The 17,663-nt window shown below is 44.6% G+C and overlaps 1 protein-coding gene across 5 annotated transcripts in view; it reads right to left on the reverse strand.

Moving 5' to 3' along the window:
- Positions 1-17,663, reverse strand: part of LOC132815763 (Krueppel-like factor 3) — a 108,660-nt gene that overhangs the window by 74,408 nt on the left and 16,589 nt on the right. For 2 of the 5 annotated variants that reach the window (XM_060824968.1, XM_060824939.1), the window contains exons 1-2: positions 1,715-2,065; positions 1,547-1,593 (exon numbers count right to left, since the gene is read on the reverse strand). The gene's annotated coding sequence lies outside the window, so the exon portion shown is untranslated. Of the gene's footprint in view, positions 1-1,546; positions 1,594-1,714; positions 2,066-3,006; positions 3,026-17,663 lie in introns of those variants that run through there. The other 3 variants (XM_060824958.1, XM_060824930.1, XM_060824948.1) reach the window with 2 other exon arrangements.

Here is a 17,663-nt window from a genome sequence, read left to right on the forward strand (position 1 = left end):
GTCAATTTTAAAATTTGAACAAACTTTGGCAGTTAGCAATCACTCATCATTCTCCATGACCATGCCCCTACAAATCAGAATCCATTTGTCAACCAATGAGCATTCTCCTCTTGCAGTATAAATATTGGTTTTCCTGTTGAAGTTGGTATTCTTATGAAATACTCTGATGAGTGCAGGACAAAAAAAAATTGACAAAATGTGTCTTTTTTCACCAACTCTCAAGCCGTATAATACTGAATGACTACTTGTTGACTTTTGTATTATTAGGAAATTACTTCCAGTTTGAGGTAATGCAGCTATGAAAGAGTAATTCAAGTGTTAGTTCCTGATCTAGTTCTTCCACTCAATCATTTGGACTTGACAGTTTTTGGAACGTAATTGGTGTCAAGTTCACAAAGGGGTCCATCTGAATATCACTGCAAAATGAGAAACCGAAGCCAGGCAGACTGGGAGGCATGTCGAGCCTACATCTGCCATCCAAAACGATTATGGTTAATCGTGGGCTTCACCTTTACATTTCAGCCTGCTCCCATTTCCCATGATTCCCTGAAACACCAAAAATCTGTCACTCCCAATTTTCATTGTATTCAAAAAAGAAGGCTCCAAAAATCTCTGGGGGCAAACTCTAAATATCCACAAGCTTTATCAAGCTCATTCACAAACTTGAACATTTAATGAGATCACCTCTCATTCTTTTTAACTCCAGGGCATAGGGGCGCAGCTTCTCAACATAGGACAACTACTTCACACCAGGGACTAATTTAGAGTATACTCACTGTACTCTCTCCACATATGAGTATATCTTTTTCTTATAGAGACCAAAATTGTACACAGTTAGTATCCATACTAAAGAATTTTAAACAGAGCTCTCTCTTTTGTTTCACAGTGTGGACACACCATCTGTACAGTCATGTGTCTCTGGTGGGAATGAAAATGTATTAATTCTTGTTTACTTTTTTAAAAACTGTTCTGAGCTGCCCAAGTTGAACAGATGGATAGGCATACATTTAGGATGAAGCTTGTGTACTTATAAAGTGTCAAATAGCAATTATACGGAATTAGTATTCAATCAGTTAAACATTTCAGTCAGTAAAGTTTTTTAAAACTGATCAAAGCTACTGTGTGTGATCTCTTGTCTCCTCAAGGCATTCTGCCAACCATAAATAAACTAAAGCTCCACCTATATTAGAGTGGTATTGGTGCCATGAACTCAAGTGGTGTGGTCTCATAGACCCAGAAGCAAATCCCGAATAAATGTGGCAGATTCATTAAGCTCAGCCACTAATAAAGCATTTTTTTCTAAAATATCGGTTTGCTCAAATAAAACCAGTGCCTTCACTCTGTGCTTGTTGCAGGCTACAGAGGATGTGCACTTTGAGAACTGGTTGCAAAATTACCCAAAAAACAAAATGTTAAAGCAGCGATAAAACTAAATAACACAGTCTTCATGAAAGGTAGCTTGGTTGCATGTTACAATAGGTGCAATACAACCGCTCCTGCACAATATACCCTGGGAGGATCAAGGTAATTAAATCAAAGCACTTACCTCGGCTCTTGACTAATATTGTCCCCTTCACAGTCAACAGTTCCTTCCTTGAAAAAAAAACAGGGACTTCTTATAATTTCAATTACAATATTGCAGCCAAATGGCTTTTTAGAAATAAAGTTAGGAAAATCATTTCCCAAACACTTCACACATTACAAACTGACTTACAACAACTGGATACTTCCTTAAGTTGTCTCAACTCCCAGAATACCAGGTGCATTGACTCTCCTGCCAATAAGAAAGTAACTGCACAGCAATACTTTGTCCAGTTTAAAATCAGACTGTTATCTTGTGAGAAGTTTCATCTTTCCTGACCGAAAAGAACAGCAGGCAGATTTGACCATCAGTACAGAATGCATCAATAGATAACGAGTCTGGGGGAAGGAAGGAAGGACTGGGGCTGAGAGGGTGGGACAGGGCAGGGACAGGGCTGCAGCTCCTCTAGTAGAAAACAACCTAAACAGGAAAGAACATTGAAATAGCACTTGGAATGCATGACGCAAACATCAGCCTTGAAACAAAGAGCAGGAAACCGCTCTGGCTGGCTGAGGTGGAGTGAAACCAGGGAGAGGCATTTGCACATTTTAAACAGCCTTATTTACATGGGCAGCTGGGCCAGCTCGGGTCAGGGGGGGTTTGAGGAAATGATCATTGGCTGCTTGCCATTTGTATGCTGACTGACACTGATGAGCGTTCTCTAGTTAGGAGAACAATCCTCTTAGATGCCCAATCCAGATTTAACGTTGTTCTTTGAGTTTGCTGCTGTTTGCACAAATGAACAAGTGACACCTTACGGGAATGCAGATTGTATTACGATAGCAAACCCTGCTTTCCTTGTTCCAGTTCTGTTAAACCCGGTCTATTATTCATGGGAACTGAATTAAACCCTTTATCCCCCCCCCTCAAAAGGTACCATATTGCCTCTGGTGCATGTACAGAGTCCTGATATAAATTTGGGAATGTAGAAAACAAACTGCATGCTTATTAAGATTGACAATGCCTAGGAGGTTCCTTGTATTTACCTCCTCATTTCTCTCAAATGTTAAATATTGCACTTGGGTTATACTTACATAAAATAAAAAAACTTTTCCGAGTGTTTGCAAAATTTTATAACAATACTCCTTCCCTGTCGCTGACAAGTAAATCAAATTCTTAAAGCTAAGTACAAAGATAATTATGTTGTCATTATTAACTTGAACTTTTACATGACCCTTACATCAGGTTCTTTGTCAAGATGGATTAACAATTATTATGGTAGATTGATTCCCTTGTCTATTGTAGGTTTAACGAAGGAAACCCATATCTGGTACAAAGTAATCATTCTTGTCAAATTACTGAGTTGAGCAGTGAAAATCCCAGCTGTTTTTGAGTAACTTTAGGGTTAATATATGATTTTGGACATCCTAAATTTAACATTGCCCCTTAGCAAACCAGTAGCATAAGCAGAACAAAAAGCTTACCTAGACTGCCAGGGAATTATAGGCACTTCCCCCACCAGATACAACTACAGTATATATGAGCGTCTAGCCACCTCCCTGAGCCTGCTGCCAGGCAGCCTGGGCACGCCCTGATGGCTGTTAACACCAGTAAGTAAAATATTTGGCACAAGTATTCTGAAAGCACAGAACACACTGAACCTGTATGAGCTTGGTGTTTCTTTCTTTAAAGTGATAGATCATTTTGAACATTAATGAGTTCAATCTTTTACAAAATATAATGTATATCCCTAAAATGAATACTCTAGGTTTGTTTTTGGATTGACCTGAATGAAGAAATAATCACTGAGTTTATTGCTAACTACTTCTACCTTTCATTGATTTGACCTGCAGAGGGAACCAGTTTACATAGAATGGTTTTCAATCAACTTTGTACTCAAGTACTTTTCAAAAGAATAAGATCCTTCAACAGATTATAAACTGAGGGAAGTGACGGGAAATACAGAACTACTGAAGATGTATTCAAACTTAAAGTTATCAACTGATTAATTAAGCTTTTCCTATTAAAGTAAGGAATTGTTTCAGGTACACAGGAGCAGGAGTAATCCATTCACACCCTTCAAACCAACCGTGACATTCAATAAGATTGTGGCTCATCTTATTGTGGTCTCAATGTCACTTTCCAGGCTGTTCCCCCAGTCTGATGACTCCCTTACCTATGAAAAATCTAGCTCAGCCTTGAATAAATTCAAAGACCACAGCTTTCCAGGGAAGTGAATGCTCATGGCCTCAGAGAAAAGATTCTATTATCTTTATTTTACAAACAAGGCCTCTTATTCTTAAGCTGTGTCCCTTGGTTTTAGTGTCCCCAACAAGTGGAGATGTGCTCCCAGTATATCCCACCTATCAAGTCCCCTCAGGATCTTGTTTCAGTAAAGGCAGATGATAGACACTTGTGGGGTAGAACTGTTCTTTGCCAAGCAATGGCAATGCTCTCCAATGACAGAATCTAGACATTTCTCCATGATGTTCAATGGCACGACCATCACTGAATCCCCCACTATCAACACCCTGGGGGTTATCATTGACCAGAAACTCAACTGGACTCACAATATGAATACAGTGACTACAAAAACAGGCCAGAAGCTAGGAATCCTGTAGACTCTCCAAAGCCTGCCCACAATCTATAAGGAACGAATCAGGAGTGCGATGGAATATTCCCCAGTTGCTTGGATGGGAGGAGGTCCAACAACAGTCAAGAAGCCTGTCCTGGATAGACAGCCTGCTTGATTGGCATTACATCCACAAACAGTCACTCCCTCCACACGATGCTAAGTGTGCACCATCTACATGTTGCACTGCAGAAATTCTCAATGTTTCTTGAGACAGCAACTTCAAAACCCACAACCACTTCAATCTAGAAAGACAAGGGCAGTAGATACATGGAAGCACACCAACCTGAAAATTCCTTTCCAAGCTACTCACCATCCTGACTTGGAAATAAATCACCATTCCTTCACTGTTGCTGGGTCAAAATCCTGGCATTCCCTCCCTAATTAGCTGCAACAGTTCAAGAAGGCAGTTCACTAAAACCTTCTCAAGAGCAATGACTATTGACAATGATGAATGCTGCTCAGTCAGCGACACCCACATCCCATTATTGATTTTTTTAAAATCACCTTCGTTCTAAGTTCCAATGGGTAAAGGCACACGTGTTCAACTCTTCTTCATAAGATAAGCCCTTCATTACAGGAATGTGGCATGAATATTCTCTGAACTATTTCAAACACAATTGCATGTGATTTTTAAATAAGGAGACCAAAGCTGTATACAATTCAGATTTTGTCTCAATACTAAATTTTATAGCTATTGGAAAACTTTCCTACTTTTATATTACATTCCCCTTGTAATAAATGTTCATGATCCATTTTTCTTCCCAATCACTTGTACCTGCATATTAATTTCTGAGGGTAGGTTTCCTGATGAAGGGCTTATGCCCGAAACATTGAATTTCCTATTCCTTGGATGCTGCCTGACCTGCTGTGCTTTAACCAGCTACACATTTTCAACTATTAATTTCTGAGATCCATGTACCAGAATACTAAGATCCCTCGGTATCATTACCTCTGCATTCTCTGTCCATGTAAATACTACAGTGATTCTCTATTCTTTCAGTTGAATTGGACAAGTTCACATTTTCCCACATCTGTCAAATTTCTGCCTATTATTTATGCATTCATCTCCCTTTTGCGACTCTGTTCCTCATCTTACCTCGTTGCCTATCTTTGTGCGATCAGGAAATGTAGCTAGCAGTCCCTTCATCCAAGTCATTGACATAGATTGTTTTGTATGCTTTATTTTAATACAACGCTTTCATTGAGTTTTTAAACTATTTTGTTTCTGCTGTTTCACTGTGATCTTTTGCACACAAGGATTTTGTTATTTATTATTGAGATATGTTTGAAATATTAGTGTTTTAAAGTTATTTCTCAGACATTTTGAGCAATACAGTACAAGAACTGACAATATAGGTTAGTGATTTTGAGACTGTTAACTGAAGATATTTTTATTTTTTGGGTGTGGTCAGGCGTTATGGAAGAAACTGCTTATTTAGACTGTGACAGCAACAATGTGGCCTTGTAAGGTTGTGAGTATTGGCCACGCAGTATCCATGGCTAATGTAGTTAGGTAAACATGACTGGCTCTTAATGCTGTAATTCATCCTATTAAGAAACTAAAGTGTATAAAGAGGACCCTCACCATAATTTTCTCAATACATTCACTTAACTACTATAAGTACACTAATGTCAAACATTTTGTGTCTTCCAGCAGTCAATTATTGGAAGGTTTTAAAACGGTTTCTGTTCAATCACTTTGTTATGGAATTTACTCATAACACTAACTCCTGTGCCCCAATGTTTAACTTACACAGTCAACTGCAATGATAAAGTCCATTTGATTTTACTGGAGGCCAACTATTGGTGATATTCAGAATAGGTCCGATTTTAACTGGGTCAGTGAATTAGTTTGGGGAGACTTCAAATCTCACCAAGAATTTTTACAGGTCAGGAATCTGCAAATCTAGCACCAAGAAACGTATAAATCAGAAACTACATTCAGAGCTGAAGGATGAAGACATTGCTAACATTCATGCTGTCCTCGCTTTCCTCCCAATTATACATGTTGCCTTTGAGCGGATACTGACTTTGATGGCTGAGTAAATTGGGTCTACATTCTCTGGTGTTCAGTAAAATGAAAGGCAATCGCATGAAAATCTTGGAAGATAATGAAGGGGTGTGTGCCAGGGCAGGTAGTAAGATGTTGTTCTCACTGGTTGGGGGAATCTGGAACAAATCTATTCAATATTTCCCAGGAAACTGAGAAAGTCGGGTCAGCCTGAACTGCTGTGCTCTTCCAGCACCACTAATCCAGTCAGATTACCCCTGAAGTGTTGCATCAAATTAATGCCCCACCCCAAGCCAGCATAAAGCTGGAAACAAGGACGGACTCTCAAACACAACTGTGGTATCTGCAATCCAAAACAGATTTTTCTGTGATACTAATGAATGAATAAGGTGGGAGCTCAACCTTATGGAAAAATTGATAATAAACTTAGAAGATAACTGTAGCCTATGCACTAAATCATCCATTACAAGTAATCACCGGCTCAGGTTACTGTGGGGTTTCTCCCCTCTGGGTTTGTGGTCCTCCTTAACTCTGCGAATCTGCACACTCTCGCGTTTTGTGCTTTGCTCAACTGCAATATTAATTTATTGGATGGAGACAAATGGAAGATGGTTTCTTCTCAAAATTTCCACCATGCAGCTGAGGGAAAGGACACCAGCGCGCATTAATTTATTTATTCTTTTGCTGATTGCACTTTCTACTCATGACATGCTATGCTCTATAATATTTGCCAATAATCCAGTCTTCTGGATGTCACGTAAGAAAGCAGTGTTTTTTTTAAAGGCATGAAATATGTAAACATAGACACTCAGAGAAACTTAAGTGTACCTGTACAAGGAACACAAACGTTTGGCATGCAGGTACAGTACGCACTTAAGTGAATGGTATGTTGGCCTTTATGATAAAGGGGATTAGACTACAAGAACAAATAAGCTTTGTTACAATTGTACAGGGCTTTGGGGAGGCCACACCTTGATACTAGCCTTCATACTCATATTAAAACAGAACAAGCGTGTGGTGCAATGAGCAGCATTCTTGCCTCTGAACCCACCACAAGATTTCACGATCTAGTAAAGTGCATTCATAACATGACCAAACAGGTTGAATATGAACCTTCAACTCCACCCCTCCCCTCCCCCCCATCCAATCCTATTCCAACGGCAAGCAGTAAAAGCAGCAAAGATTTCAGATTAGCTGTAAATTATCGAAGGAAGTTATCGCCTATCTCTCTAATGAGATGACACTCTATGGTCTGATAGGACTGTGGCAACTTTATCTTTAATCTAAAGACCATTAAATCATCAGAGTGCTAATGAAGGCCATAACGATAGTTAGTAGTTACAAAGAAAGGTACACGAAAATGATAAACCACATTCAGATTTTTCTCTTAAATAACTAAAATTTTACATTAAAATATAGCCTCGTAATCAACATAATTTCTTTATTTGTGGCCATTCAATATCATTAATGAAATTTCTAAGAAAAGCTAAGCCACACATGTTGGTACCAGTGAAAAGCTACTGGTTCTTCAAATGTTTATCCCAACATTCCATTAGGCACAACAGACTCACCACAAAATAAAAATATTGCATGTAGGAGTGAGATTTTAATGCTCTTTCCTACAACATGACTCAATAAAAATATCTGATTAATGGAGTGACACACTATAGATTCCAGAAACAAATCCTAACTCTTGAAGTTCCTTGACACACTTCAGGGATAGAGCTATTAAGATGTGGTTTGGTAGTTTGACAAGCCTTTACATTTTGAGCAATTACATACTACTATGAAAAATCAGAGTAATCACTGAACACCAAGGCCTGGTCCCACATGGCTTGTAAGTGTTGCTGATCATGGTGGGAGTGAAGGAAATGTGTCCTAAAGGTGATCCCCATTTTCATTTCTGTAGCAGATTTTGAAGTTTTATTTAATGGAACTATTTCTTGCTTTTCACAGTTAGATTAGATTAGATTACTTACAGTGTGGAAACAGGCCCTTCGGCCCAACAAGTCCACACCGACCCGCTGAAGAGCAACTCACTCAAACCCATTCCCCTACATTTAGCCCTTCACGTAACACTACGGACAATTTAGCATGGCCAATTCCACCTAACCTGCACATTTTTTTTGGACTGTGGGAGGAAACTGGAGCACCCGGAGGAAACCCACGCAGACACTGGGAGAATGTGCAAACTGAGGCGGGAATTGAACCCGGGTCTCTGATGCTGTGAGGCAGCAGTGCTAACTACTGTGCCACCGATTCCTTAACCTCATTACTAATGGTGCCTATTATTCAATTCATTAGACTGGATGATCGAATCCTAAGTCATGTGACAAATATGAAATTACAATTGAATTCACTCTTGATGCTGCTGGAATACATTAATTATTTTTAGTGCATCACAAAGATGGCAATTAATAACTAAATTATATCTACTTCTTCACAAAATTTCCTACCCATTTCTTTACTCTGCCAAACACATTGAATCTTTTTGAGCTACAGTTCTGAATATGCCAGTGGTCCTTCTGTAAATTGTCTAACAAAGCATCTTTATTGTGAGAGCCTGAGGCAATAAAGGACTTAGTTTTCAACTTGACATATCTGCCAGAGCAGGCTAAGTGACATTAAAGTTGTAAACTTACAAACGTTTCCTCCTATGTTATTATATAGTCTGTCTCATTCTGCTTGGTACCCCATGTATATGGCTGAATATTGTTGGGGATGTTATGGATTCCCAAATTACAAGGAGGTATGATTTAAACAGGACTGTGTGTTTCAAGGGATATCCGGGAAAATATAATCATGTGCGCGTGTGTGTGAGAGTGAGAGAAAATATACTCATGTGTGAGTGAGTGAGTGAATATAATCATGCGTGTGAGTGAGAGAGAGAGAGAGAGAGAGAGAGAGAGAGAGAGAGAGAGAAATCATGCGTGTGAGAGAGAGATTGTGTGTGTGTGTGTGTGAGAGAGAAAGATCACGTGTGTGCGTGAGAGAGAGAAATCAAGTGTGCGCGAGAGAGAGACAGAGCAATCACGTGTGCGTGAGAGAGAGCGCAATCACGTGTGCGTGAGAGAGAGAGCGCAATCACGTGTGCGTGAGAGAGAGAGCGCAATCACGTGTGCGTGAGAGAGAGAGAGCGCAATCACGTGTGCGTGAGAGAGAGAGAGCGCAATCACGTGTGCGTGAGAGAGAGAGCGCAATCACGTGTGCGTGAGAGAGAGAGCGCAATCACGTGTGCGTGAGAGAGAGAGCGCAATCACGTGTGCGTGAGAGAGAGAGAGCAATCACGTGTGCGAGAGAGAGAGAGCAATCACGTGTGCGAGAGAGTGAGAAATCACTTGTGTTTGAGTGAGAAATCACGTGTGTGTGACAGTGAGAAATCACGTGTGTGTGACAGTGAGAAATCACGTGTGTGTGACAGTGAGAAATCACGTGTGTGTGAGAGAGAAATCATGAGTGTGCGCGCGCGAGAGAGAAATCACGCATGTGTGTGCGCGAGAGAGAGAAATCATGTGAGAGAGAGAGAGAGAGATCATGTGTGTGTGAGAGAGAGAGAAATCACGTGTGTGTGCGAGACAGAGAAATCACGTGTGTGTGAGAGAGAGAGAGAAATCACGTGTGCGTGAGAGAGTGAGAAATCACGTGTGCGTGAGAGTGAGAAATCACGTGCGTGTGTGAGTGAGAAATCACGTGCGTGTGTGAGTGAGAAATCATGTGTGCGCGCGTATGAGAGAGAGAAATCGTGTGGGCGCGCATGAGAGAGAGAGAGACAGAAAAATCGTGTGTGTGTGTGTGTGTGTGTGTGTGTGTGAGAGAGAGAAATCCCGTGTGTGTGAGAGAGAGAGAGAGAAATCCCGTGTGTGAGAGAGAAATCACGTGTGTGAGAGAGAAATCACGTGTGTGAGAGAGAAATCACGTGTGTGAGAGAGAAATCACGTGTGTGAGAGAGAGAGAAATCGTGTGTGTGTGTGTGAGAGAGAAATCGTGTGTGTGTGTGAGAGAGAGAGAGAGAAATCACGTGTGTGTGTGTGAGAGAGAGAGAGAGAAATCACGTGTGTGTGTGAGAGAGAGAGAGAGAAATCACGTGTGTGTGTGTGTGAGAGAGAGAGAGAGAAATCACGTGTGTGTGTGTGTGAGAGAGAGAGAGAGAAATCACGTGTGTGTGTGTGTGAGAGAGAGAGAGAGAAATCACGTGTGTGTGTGTGTGAGAGAGAGAGAGAGAAATCACGTGTGTGTGTGTGTGAGAGAGAGAGAGAGAAATCACGTGTGTGTGTGTGTGAGAGAGAGAGAGAAATCACGTGTGTGTGTGTGAGAGAGAGAGAGAGAAATCACGTGTGTGTGTGTGAGAGAGAGAGAGAGAAATCACGTGTGTGTGTGTGAGAGAGAGAGAGAGAAATCACGTGTGTGTGTGGGAGAGAGAGAGAAATCACGTGTGTGTGGGAGCGAGAGAGAGAGAAATCACGTGTGTGTGAGAGAGAAATCACGTGTGTGAGAGAGAAATCACGTGTGTGTGAGAGAGAAATCACGTGTGTGTGTGAGAGAGAAATCACGTGTGTGTGTGAGAGAGAAATCACGTGTGTGTGTGAGAGAGAAATCACGTGTGTGTGTGAGAGAGAAATCACGTGTGTGTGTGAGAGAGAAATCACGTGTGTGTGTGAGAGAGAAATCACGTGTGTGTGTGAGAGAGAAATCACGTGTGTGTGTGAGAGAGAAATCACGTGTGTGTGTGAGAGAGAAATCACGTGTGTGTGTGAGAGAGAAATCACGTGTGTGTGTGAGAGAGAAATCACGTGTGTGTGTGAGAGAAATCACGTGTGTGTGTGAGAGAAATCACGTGTGTGTGTGAGAGAAATCACGTGTGTGTGAGAGAGAGAGAAATCCCGTGCGTGTGTGAGAGAGTGAGAGAAATCCCGTGCGTGTGTGAGAGAGAGAGAGAAATCCCGTGCGTGTGTGAGAGAGAGAGAGAAATCCCGTGCGTGTGTGAGAGAGAGAGAGAAATCCCGTGCGTGTGTGAGAGAGAGAGAGAAATCCCGTGTGTGTGTGAGAGAGAGAGAGAAATCCCGTGTGTGTGTGAGAGAGAGAGAGAAATCCCGTGTGTGTGTGAGAGAGAGAGAGAAATCCCGTGTGTGAGAGAGAAATCCCGTGTGTGAGAGAGAGAGAAATCGTGTGTATGTGTTAGCGTGAGAGAGAGAAATCCCGTGTGTGTGTGGGAGAGAGAGAGAGAGAAATCCCGTGTGTGTGGGAGAGAGAGAGAGAGAAATCCCGTGTGTGTGAGAGAGAGAGAGAGAGAAATCCCGTGTGTGAGAGAGAGAGAGAGAGAGAAATCCCGTGTGTGAGAGAGAGAGAGAGAGAGAAATCCCGTGTGTGTGAGAGAGAGAGAGAGAAATCCCGTGTGTGTGAGAGAGAGAGAGAGAGAGAAATCCCGTGTGTGTGAGAGAGAGAGAGAGAAATCCCGTGTGTGTGTGTGAGAGAGAGAGAGAGAAATCCCGTGTGTGTGTGTGAGAGAGAGAGAGAGAAATCCCGTGTGTGTGTGTGAGAGAGAGAGAGAGAAATCCCGTGTGTGTGAGAGAGAGAGAGAGAGAAATCCCGTGTGTGTGAGAGAGAGAGAGAGAGAAATCCCGTGTGTGTGAGAGAGAGAGAAATCCCGTGTGTGTGAGAGAGAGAGAGAGAGAAATCCCGTGTGTGAGAGAGAAATCACGTGTGTGAGAGAGAAATCACGTGTGTGAGAGAGAAATCACGTGTGTGAGAGAGAAATCACGTGTGTGAGAGAGAAATCACGTGTGTGAGAGAGAGAGAGAGAGAAATCGTGTGTGTGTGTGTGAGAGAGAGAGAAATCGTGTGTGTGTGTGTGAGAGAGAGAGAGAGAGAAATCGTGTGTATGTGTTAGCGTGAGAGAGAGAAATCACGTGTGTGTGGGAGAGAGAGAGAAATCCCGTGTGTGAGAGAGAGAGAGAGAGAAATCCCGTGTGTGAGAGAGAGAGAGAGAGAAATCACGTGTGTGTGAGAGAGAGAGAAATCACGTGTGTGTGAGAGAAATCACGTGTGTGAGAGAGAAATCGTGTGTGTGTGTGGGAGAGAGAGAGAGAGAGAAATCCCGTGTGTGTGGGAGAGAGAGAGAGAGAAATCCCGTGTGTGTGAGAGAGAGAGAGAGAGAAATCCCGTGTGTGAGAGAGAGAGAGAGAGAAATCCCGTGTGTGAGAGAGAGAGAGAGAGAAATCACGTGTGTGTGAGAGAGAGAGAAATCACGTGTGTGTGAGAGAAATCACGTGTGTGAGAGAGAAATCGTGTGTGTGTGTGGGAGAGAGAGAGAGAGAGAAATCCCGTGTGTGTGGGAGAGAGAGAGAGAGAAATCCCGTGTGTGTGAGAGAGAGAGAGAGAGAAATCCCGTGTGTGAGAGAGAGAGAGAGAGAAATCCCGTGTGTGAGAGAGAGAGAGAGAGAGAAATCCCGTGTGTGTGAGAGAGAGAGAGAGAGAGAAATCCCGTGTGTGTGAGAGAGAGAGAGAGAGAGAAATCCCGTGTGTGTGAGAGAGAGAGAGAAATCCCGTGTGTGTGAGAGAGAGAGAGAGAGAGAAATCCCGTGTGTGTGAGAGAGAGAGAGAGAAATCCCGTGTGTGTGTGAGAGAGAGAGAGAGAAATCCCGTGTGTGTGAGAGAGAGAGAGAGAGAAATCCCGTGTGTGTGAGAGAGAGAGAGAGAGAAATCCCGTGTGTGTGAGAGAGAGAGAGAGAGAAATCCCGTGTGTGTGAGAGAGAGAGAAATCCCGTGTGTGTGAGAGAGAGAGAGAGAGAAATCCCGTGTGTGAGAGAGAAATCCCGTGTGTGAGAGAGAAATCACGTGTGTGAGAGAGAAATCACGTGTGTGAGAGAGAGAGAGAGAGAAATCGTGTGTGTGTGTGAGAGAGAGAGAAATCGTGTGTGTGTGTGTGAGAGAGAGAGAGAGAAATCGTGTGTATGTGTTAGCGTGAGAGAGAGAAATCACGTGTGTGTGGGAGAGAGAGAGAAATCCCGTGTGTGAGAGAGAGAGAGAGAGAAATCCCGTGTGTGAGAGAGAGAGAGAGAGAAATCACGTGTGTGTGAGAGAGAGAGAAATCACGTGTGTGTGAGAGAAATCACGTGTGTGAGAGAGAAATCGTGTGTGTGTGTGAGAGAGAGAGAGAGAAATCACGTGTGTGTGAGAGAGAGAGAGAAATCACGTGTGTGAGAGAGTGAGAGAGAAATCACGTGTGTGAGAGAGAAATCACGTGTGTGAGAGAGAAATCACGTGTGTGAGAGAGAAATCACGTGTGTGAGAGAGAAATCACGTGTGTGTGAGAGAGAGAGAAATCACGTGTGTGAGAGAAATCACGTGTGTGAGAGAGAAATCGTGTGTGTGTGTGAGAGAGAGAGAGAGAAATCACGTGTGTGTGAGAGAGAGAGAGAAATCACGTGTGTGAGAGAGTGAGAGAGAAATCACGTGTGTGAGAGAGAAATCACGTGTGTGAGAGAGAAATCACGTGTGTGAGAGAGAAATCACGTGTGTGAGAGAGAAATCACGTGTGTGTGAGAGAGAGAGAAATCACGTGTGTGTGAGAGAAATCACGTGTGTGAGAGAGAAATCGTGTGTGTGTGTGAGAGAGAGAGAGAGAAATCACGTGTGTGTGAGAGAGAGAGAGAAATCACGTGTGTGAGAGAGTGAGAGAGAAATCACGTGTGTGAGAGAGAAATCACGTGTGTGAGAGAGAAATCACGTGTGTGAGAGAGAAATCACGTGTGTGAGAGAGAAATCACGTGTGTGAGAGAGAAATCACGTGTGTGAGAGAGAAATCACGTGTGTGAGAGAAATCACGTGTGTGAGAGAGAAATCACGTGTGTGTGAGAGAGAAATCACGTGTGTGTGAGAGAGAAATCACGTGTGTGTGAGAGAGAAATCACGTGTGTGTGAGAGAGAAATCACGTGTGTGTGTGGGAGAGAAATCACGTGTGTGTGTGGGAGAGAAATCACGTGTGTGTGTGGGAGAGAAATCACGTGTGTGTGTGGGAGAGAAATCACGTGTGTGTGTGGGAGAGAAATCACGTGTGTGTGTGGGAGAGAAATCACGTGTGTGCGTGGGAGAGAAATCACGTGTGTGTGTGTGGGAGAGAAATCACGTGTGTGTGTGTGGGAGAGAAATCACGTGTGTGTGGGAGAGAAATCACGTGTGTGTGGGAGAGAAATCACGCGTGTGAGAGAGAAATCACGCGTGTGAGAGAGAAATCACGCGTGTGAGAGAGAAATCACGCGTGTGAGAGAGAAATCACGCGTGTGAGAGAGAAATCACGCGTGTGAGAGAGAAATCACGCGTGTGAGAGAGAAATCACGCGTGTGAGAGAGAAATCACGCGTGTGAGAGAGAAATCACGCGTGTGAGAGAGAAATCACGCGTGTGAGAGAGAAATCACGCGTGTGAGAGAGAAATCACGCGTGTGAGAGAGAAATCACGCGTGTGAGGGAGAGAGAGAGAGAAATCACGTGTGTGAGAGAGAGAAATCACGTGTGTGTGGGAGAGAGAGAGAGAAATCACGTGTGTGTGTGAGAGAGAGAAATCACGTGTGTGTGTGAGAGAGAGAAATCACGTGTGCGTGAATGTGAGAAATCATGTGTGTGCGCGAGAGAGAGAGAGAAATCACGTGTGTGTGTGGGAGAGAAATCACGTGTGTGTGTGGGAGAGAAATCACGTGTGTGTGTGGGAGAGAAATCACGTGTGTGCGTGAGAGAAAGAAAGATCACATGTGTGCGTGAGAGAGAGAAATCAAGTGTGCGTGAATGTGAGAAATCATGTGTGTGCGCGAGAGAGAGAGAGAAATCACGTGTGTGTGTGGGAGAGAAATCACGTGTGTGTGTGGGAGAGAAATCACGTGTGTGTGTGGGAGAGAAATCACGTGTGTGTGTGGGAGAGAAATCACGTGTGTGTGTGGGAGAGAAATCACGTGTGTGTGTGGGAGAGAAATCACGTGTGTGTGGGAGAGAAATCACGTGTGTGCGTGAGAGAAAGAAAGATCACGTGTGTGCGTGAATGTGAGAAATCACGTGTGTGCGTGGGAGAGAAATCACGTGTGTGCGTGGGAGAGAAATCACGTGTGTGCGTGGGAGAGAAATCACGTGTGTGCGTGGGAGAGAAATCACGTGTGTGCGTGGGAGAGAAATCACGTGTGTGCGTGGGAGAGAAATCACGTGTGTGCGTGGGAGAGAAATCACGTGTGTGCGTGGGAGAGAAATCACGTGTGTGCGTGGGAGAGAAATCACGTGTGTGCGTGGGAGAGAAATCACGTGTGTGCGTGGGAGAGAAATCACGTGTGTGCGTGGGAGAGAAATCACGTGTGTGCGTGGGAGAGAAATCACGTGTGTGCGTGGGAGAGAAATCACGTGTGTGCGTGGGAGAGAAATCACGTGTGTGCGTGGGAGAGAAATCACGTGTGTGCGTGGGAGAGAAATCACGTGTGTGCGTGGGAGAGAAATCACGTGTGTGCGTGGGAGAGAAATCACGTGTGTGCGTGGGAGAGAAATCACGTGTGTGCGTGGGAGAGAAATCACGTGTGTGCGTGGGAGAGAAATCACGTGTGTGCGTGGGAGAGAAATCACGTGTGTGCGTGGGAGAGAAATCACGTGTGTGCGTGGGAGAGAAATCACGTGTGTGCGTGGGAGAGAAATCACGTGTGTGCGTGGGAGAGAAATCACGTGTGTGCGTGGGAGAGAAATCACGTGTGTGCGTGGGAGAGAAATCACGTGTGTGCGTGGGAGAGAAATCACGTGTGTGCGTGGGAGAGAAATCACGTGTGTGCGTGGGAGAGAAATCACGTGTGTGCGTGGGAGAGAAATCACGTGTGTGCGTGGGAGAGAAATCACGTGTGTGCGTGGGAGAGAAATCACGTGTGTGCGTGGGAGAGAAATCACGTGTGTGCGTGGGAGAGAAATCACGTGTGTGCGTGGGAGAGAAATCACGTGTGTGCGTGGGAGAGAAATCACGTGTGTGCGTGGGAGAGAAATCACGTGTGTGCGTGGGAGAGAAATCACGTGTGTGCGTGGGAGAGAAATCACGTGTGTGCGTGGGAGAGAAATCACGTGTGTGCGTGGGAGAGAAATCACGTGTGTGCGTGGGAGAGAAATCACGTGTGTGCGTGGGAGAGAAATCACGTGTGTGCGTGGGAGAGAAATCACGTGTGTGCGTGGGAGAGAAATCACGTGTGTGCGTGGGAGAGAAATCACGTGTGTGCGTGGGAGAGAAATCACGTGTGTGCGTGGGAGAGAAATCACGTGTGTGCGTGGGAGAGAAATCACGTGTGTGCGTGGGAGAGAAATCACGTGTGTGCGTGGGAGAGAAATCACGTGTGTGCGTGGGAGAGAAATCACGTGTGTGCGTGGGAGAGAAATCACGTGTGTGCGTGGGAGAGAAATCACGTGTGTGCGTGGGAGAGAAATCACGTGTGTGCGTGGGAGAGAAATCACGTGTGTGCGTGAGAGAGAAATCACGTGTGTGCGTGGGAGAGAAATCACGTGTGTGCGTGGGAGAGAAATCACGTGTGTGCGTGAGAGAAATCACGTGTGTGCGTGAGAGAAAGAAAGATCACGTGTGTGCGTGAGAGAGAGAAATCGTGTGCGTGAATGTGAGAAATCATGTGTGTGAGTGAGAGAGAGAGATCACGTGTGTGCGTGAGAGAAAGAAAGATCACTTGTGTGCGTGAGAGAGAGAAATCACGTGTGCGTGAAAGTGAGAAATCATGTGTGTGCGCGAGAGAGAGAGACAGAGAAATCGTGTGTGCGTGAGAGAGCAATCACGTGAGCGTGAGCGAGAGAGAGAGCAATCACGTGAGCGTGAGCGAGAGCAATCACGTGAGCGTGAGCGAGAGAGAGAGCAATCACGTGAGCGTGAGCGAGAGAGAGCAATCACGTGAGCGTGAGCGAGAGCAATCACGTGAGCGTGAGCGAGAGCAATCACGTGAGCGTGAGCGAGAGCGAGAGCAATCACGTGAGCGTGAGCGAGAGCGAGAGCAATCACGTGAGCGTGAGCGAGAGCGAGAGCAATCACGTGAGCGTGAGCGAGAGCGAGAGCAATCACGTGAGCGTGAGCGAGAGCGAGAGCAAGAGCAATCACGTGAGCGTGAGCGAGAGCGAGAGCAATCACGTGAGCGTGAGCGAGAGCGAGAGCAATCACGTGAGCGTGAGCGAGAGCGAGCGCAATCACGTGAGCGTGAGCGAGAGCGAGCGCAATCACGTGAGCGTGAGCGAGAGCGAGCAATCACGTGAGCGTGAGAGAGAGCGAGCAATCACGTGAGCGTGAGAGAGAGAGCGAGCAATCACGTGAGCGAGAGAGAGAGAGCGAGCAATCACGTGAGCGTGAGAGAGAGAGCGAGCAATCACGTGAGCGTGAGAGAGAGAGCGAGCAATCACGTGAGCGTGAGAGAGAGAGCGAGCAATCACGTGAGCGTGAGAGAGAGAGCGAGCAATCACGTGAGCGTGAGAGCGAGAGCGAGCAATCACGTG

Source organism: Hemiscyllium ocellatum, chromosome 1 (genome assembly GCF_020745735.1).
Source record: "Hemiscyllium ocellatum isolate sHemOce1 chromosome 1, sHemOce1.pat.X.cur, whole genome shotgun sequence".
Lineage (NCBI taxonomy): Eukaryota > Metazoa > Chordata > Chondrichthyes > Orectolobiformes > Hemiscylliidae > Hemiscyllium > Hemiscyllium ocellatum.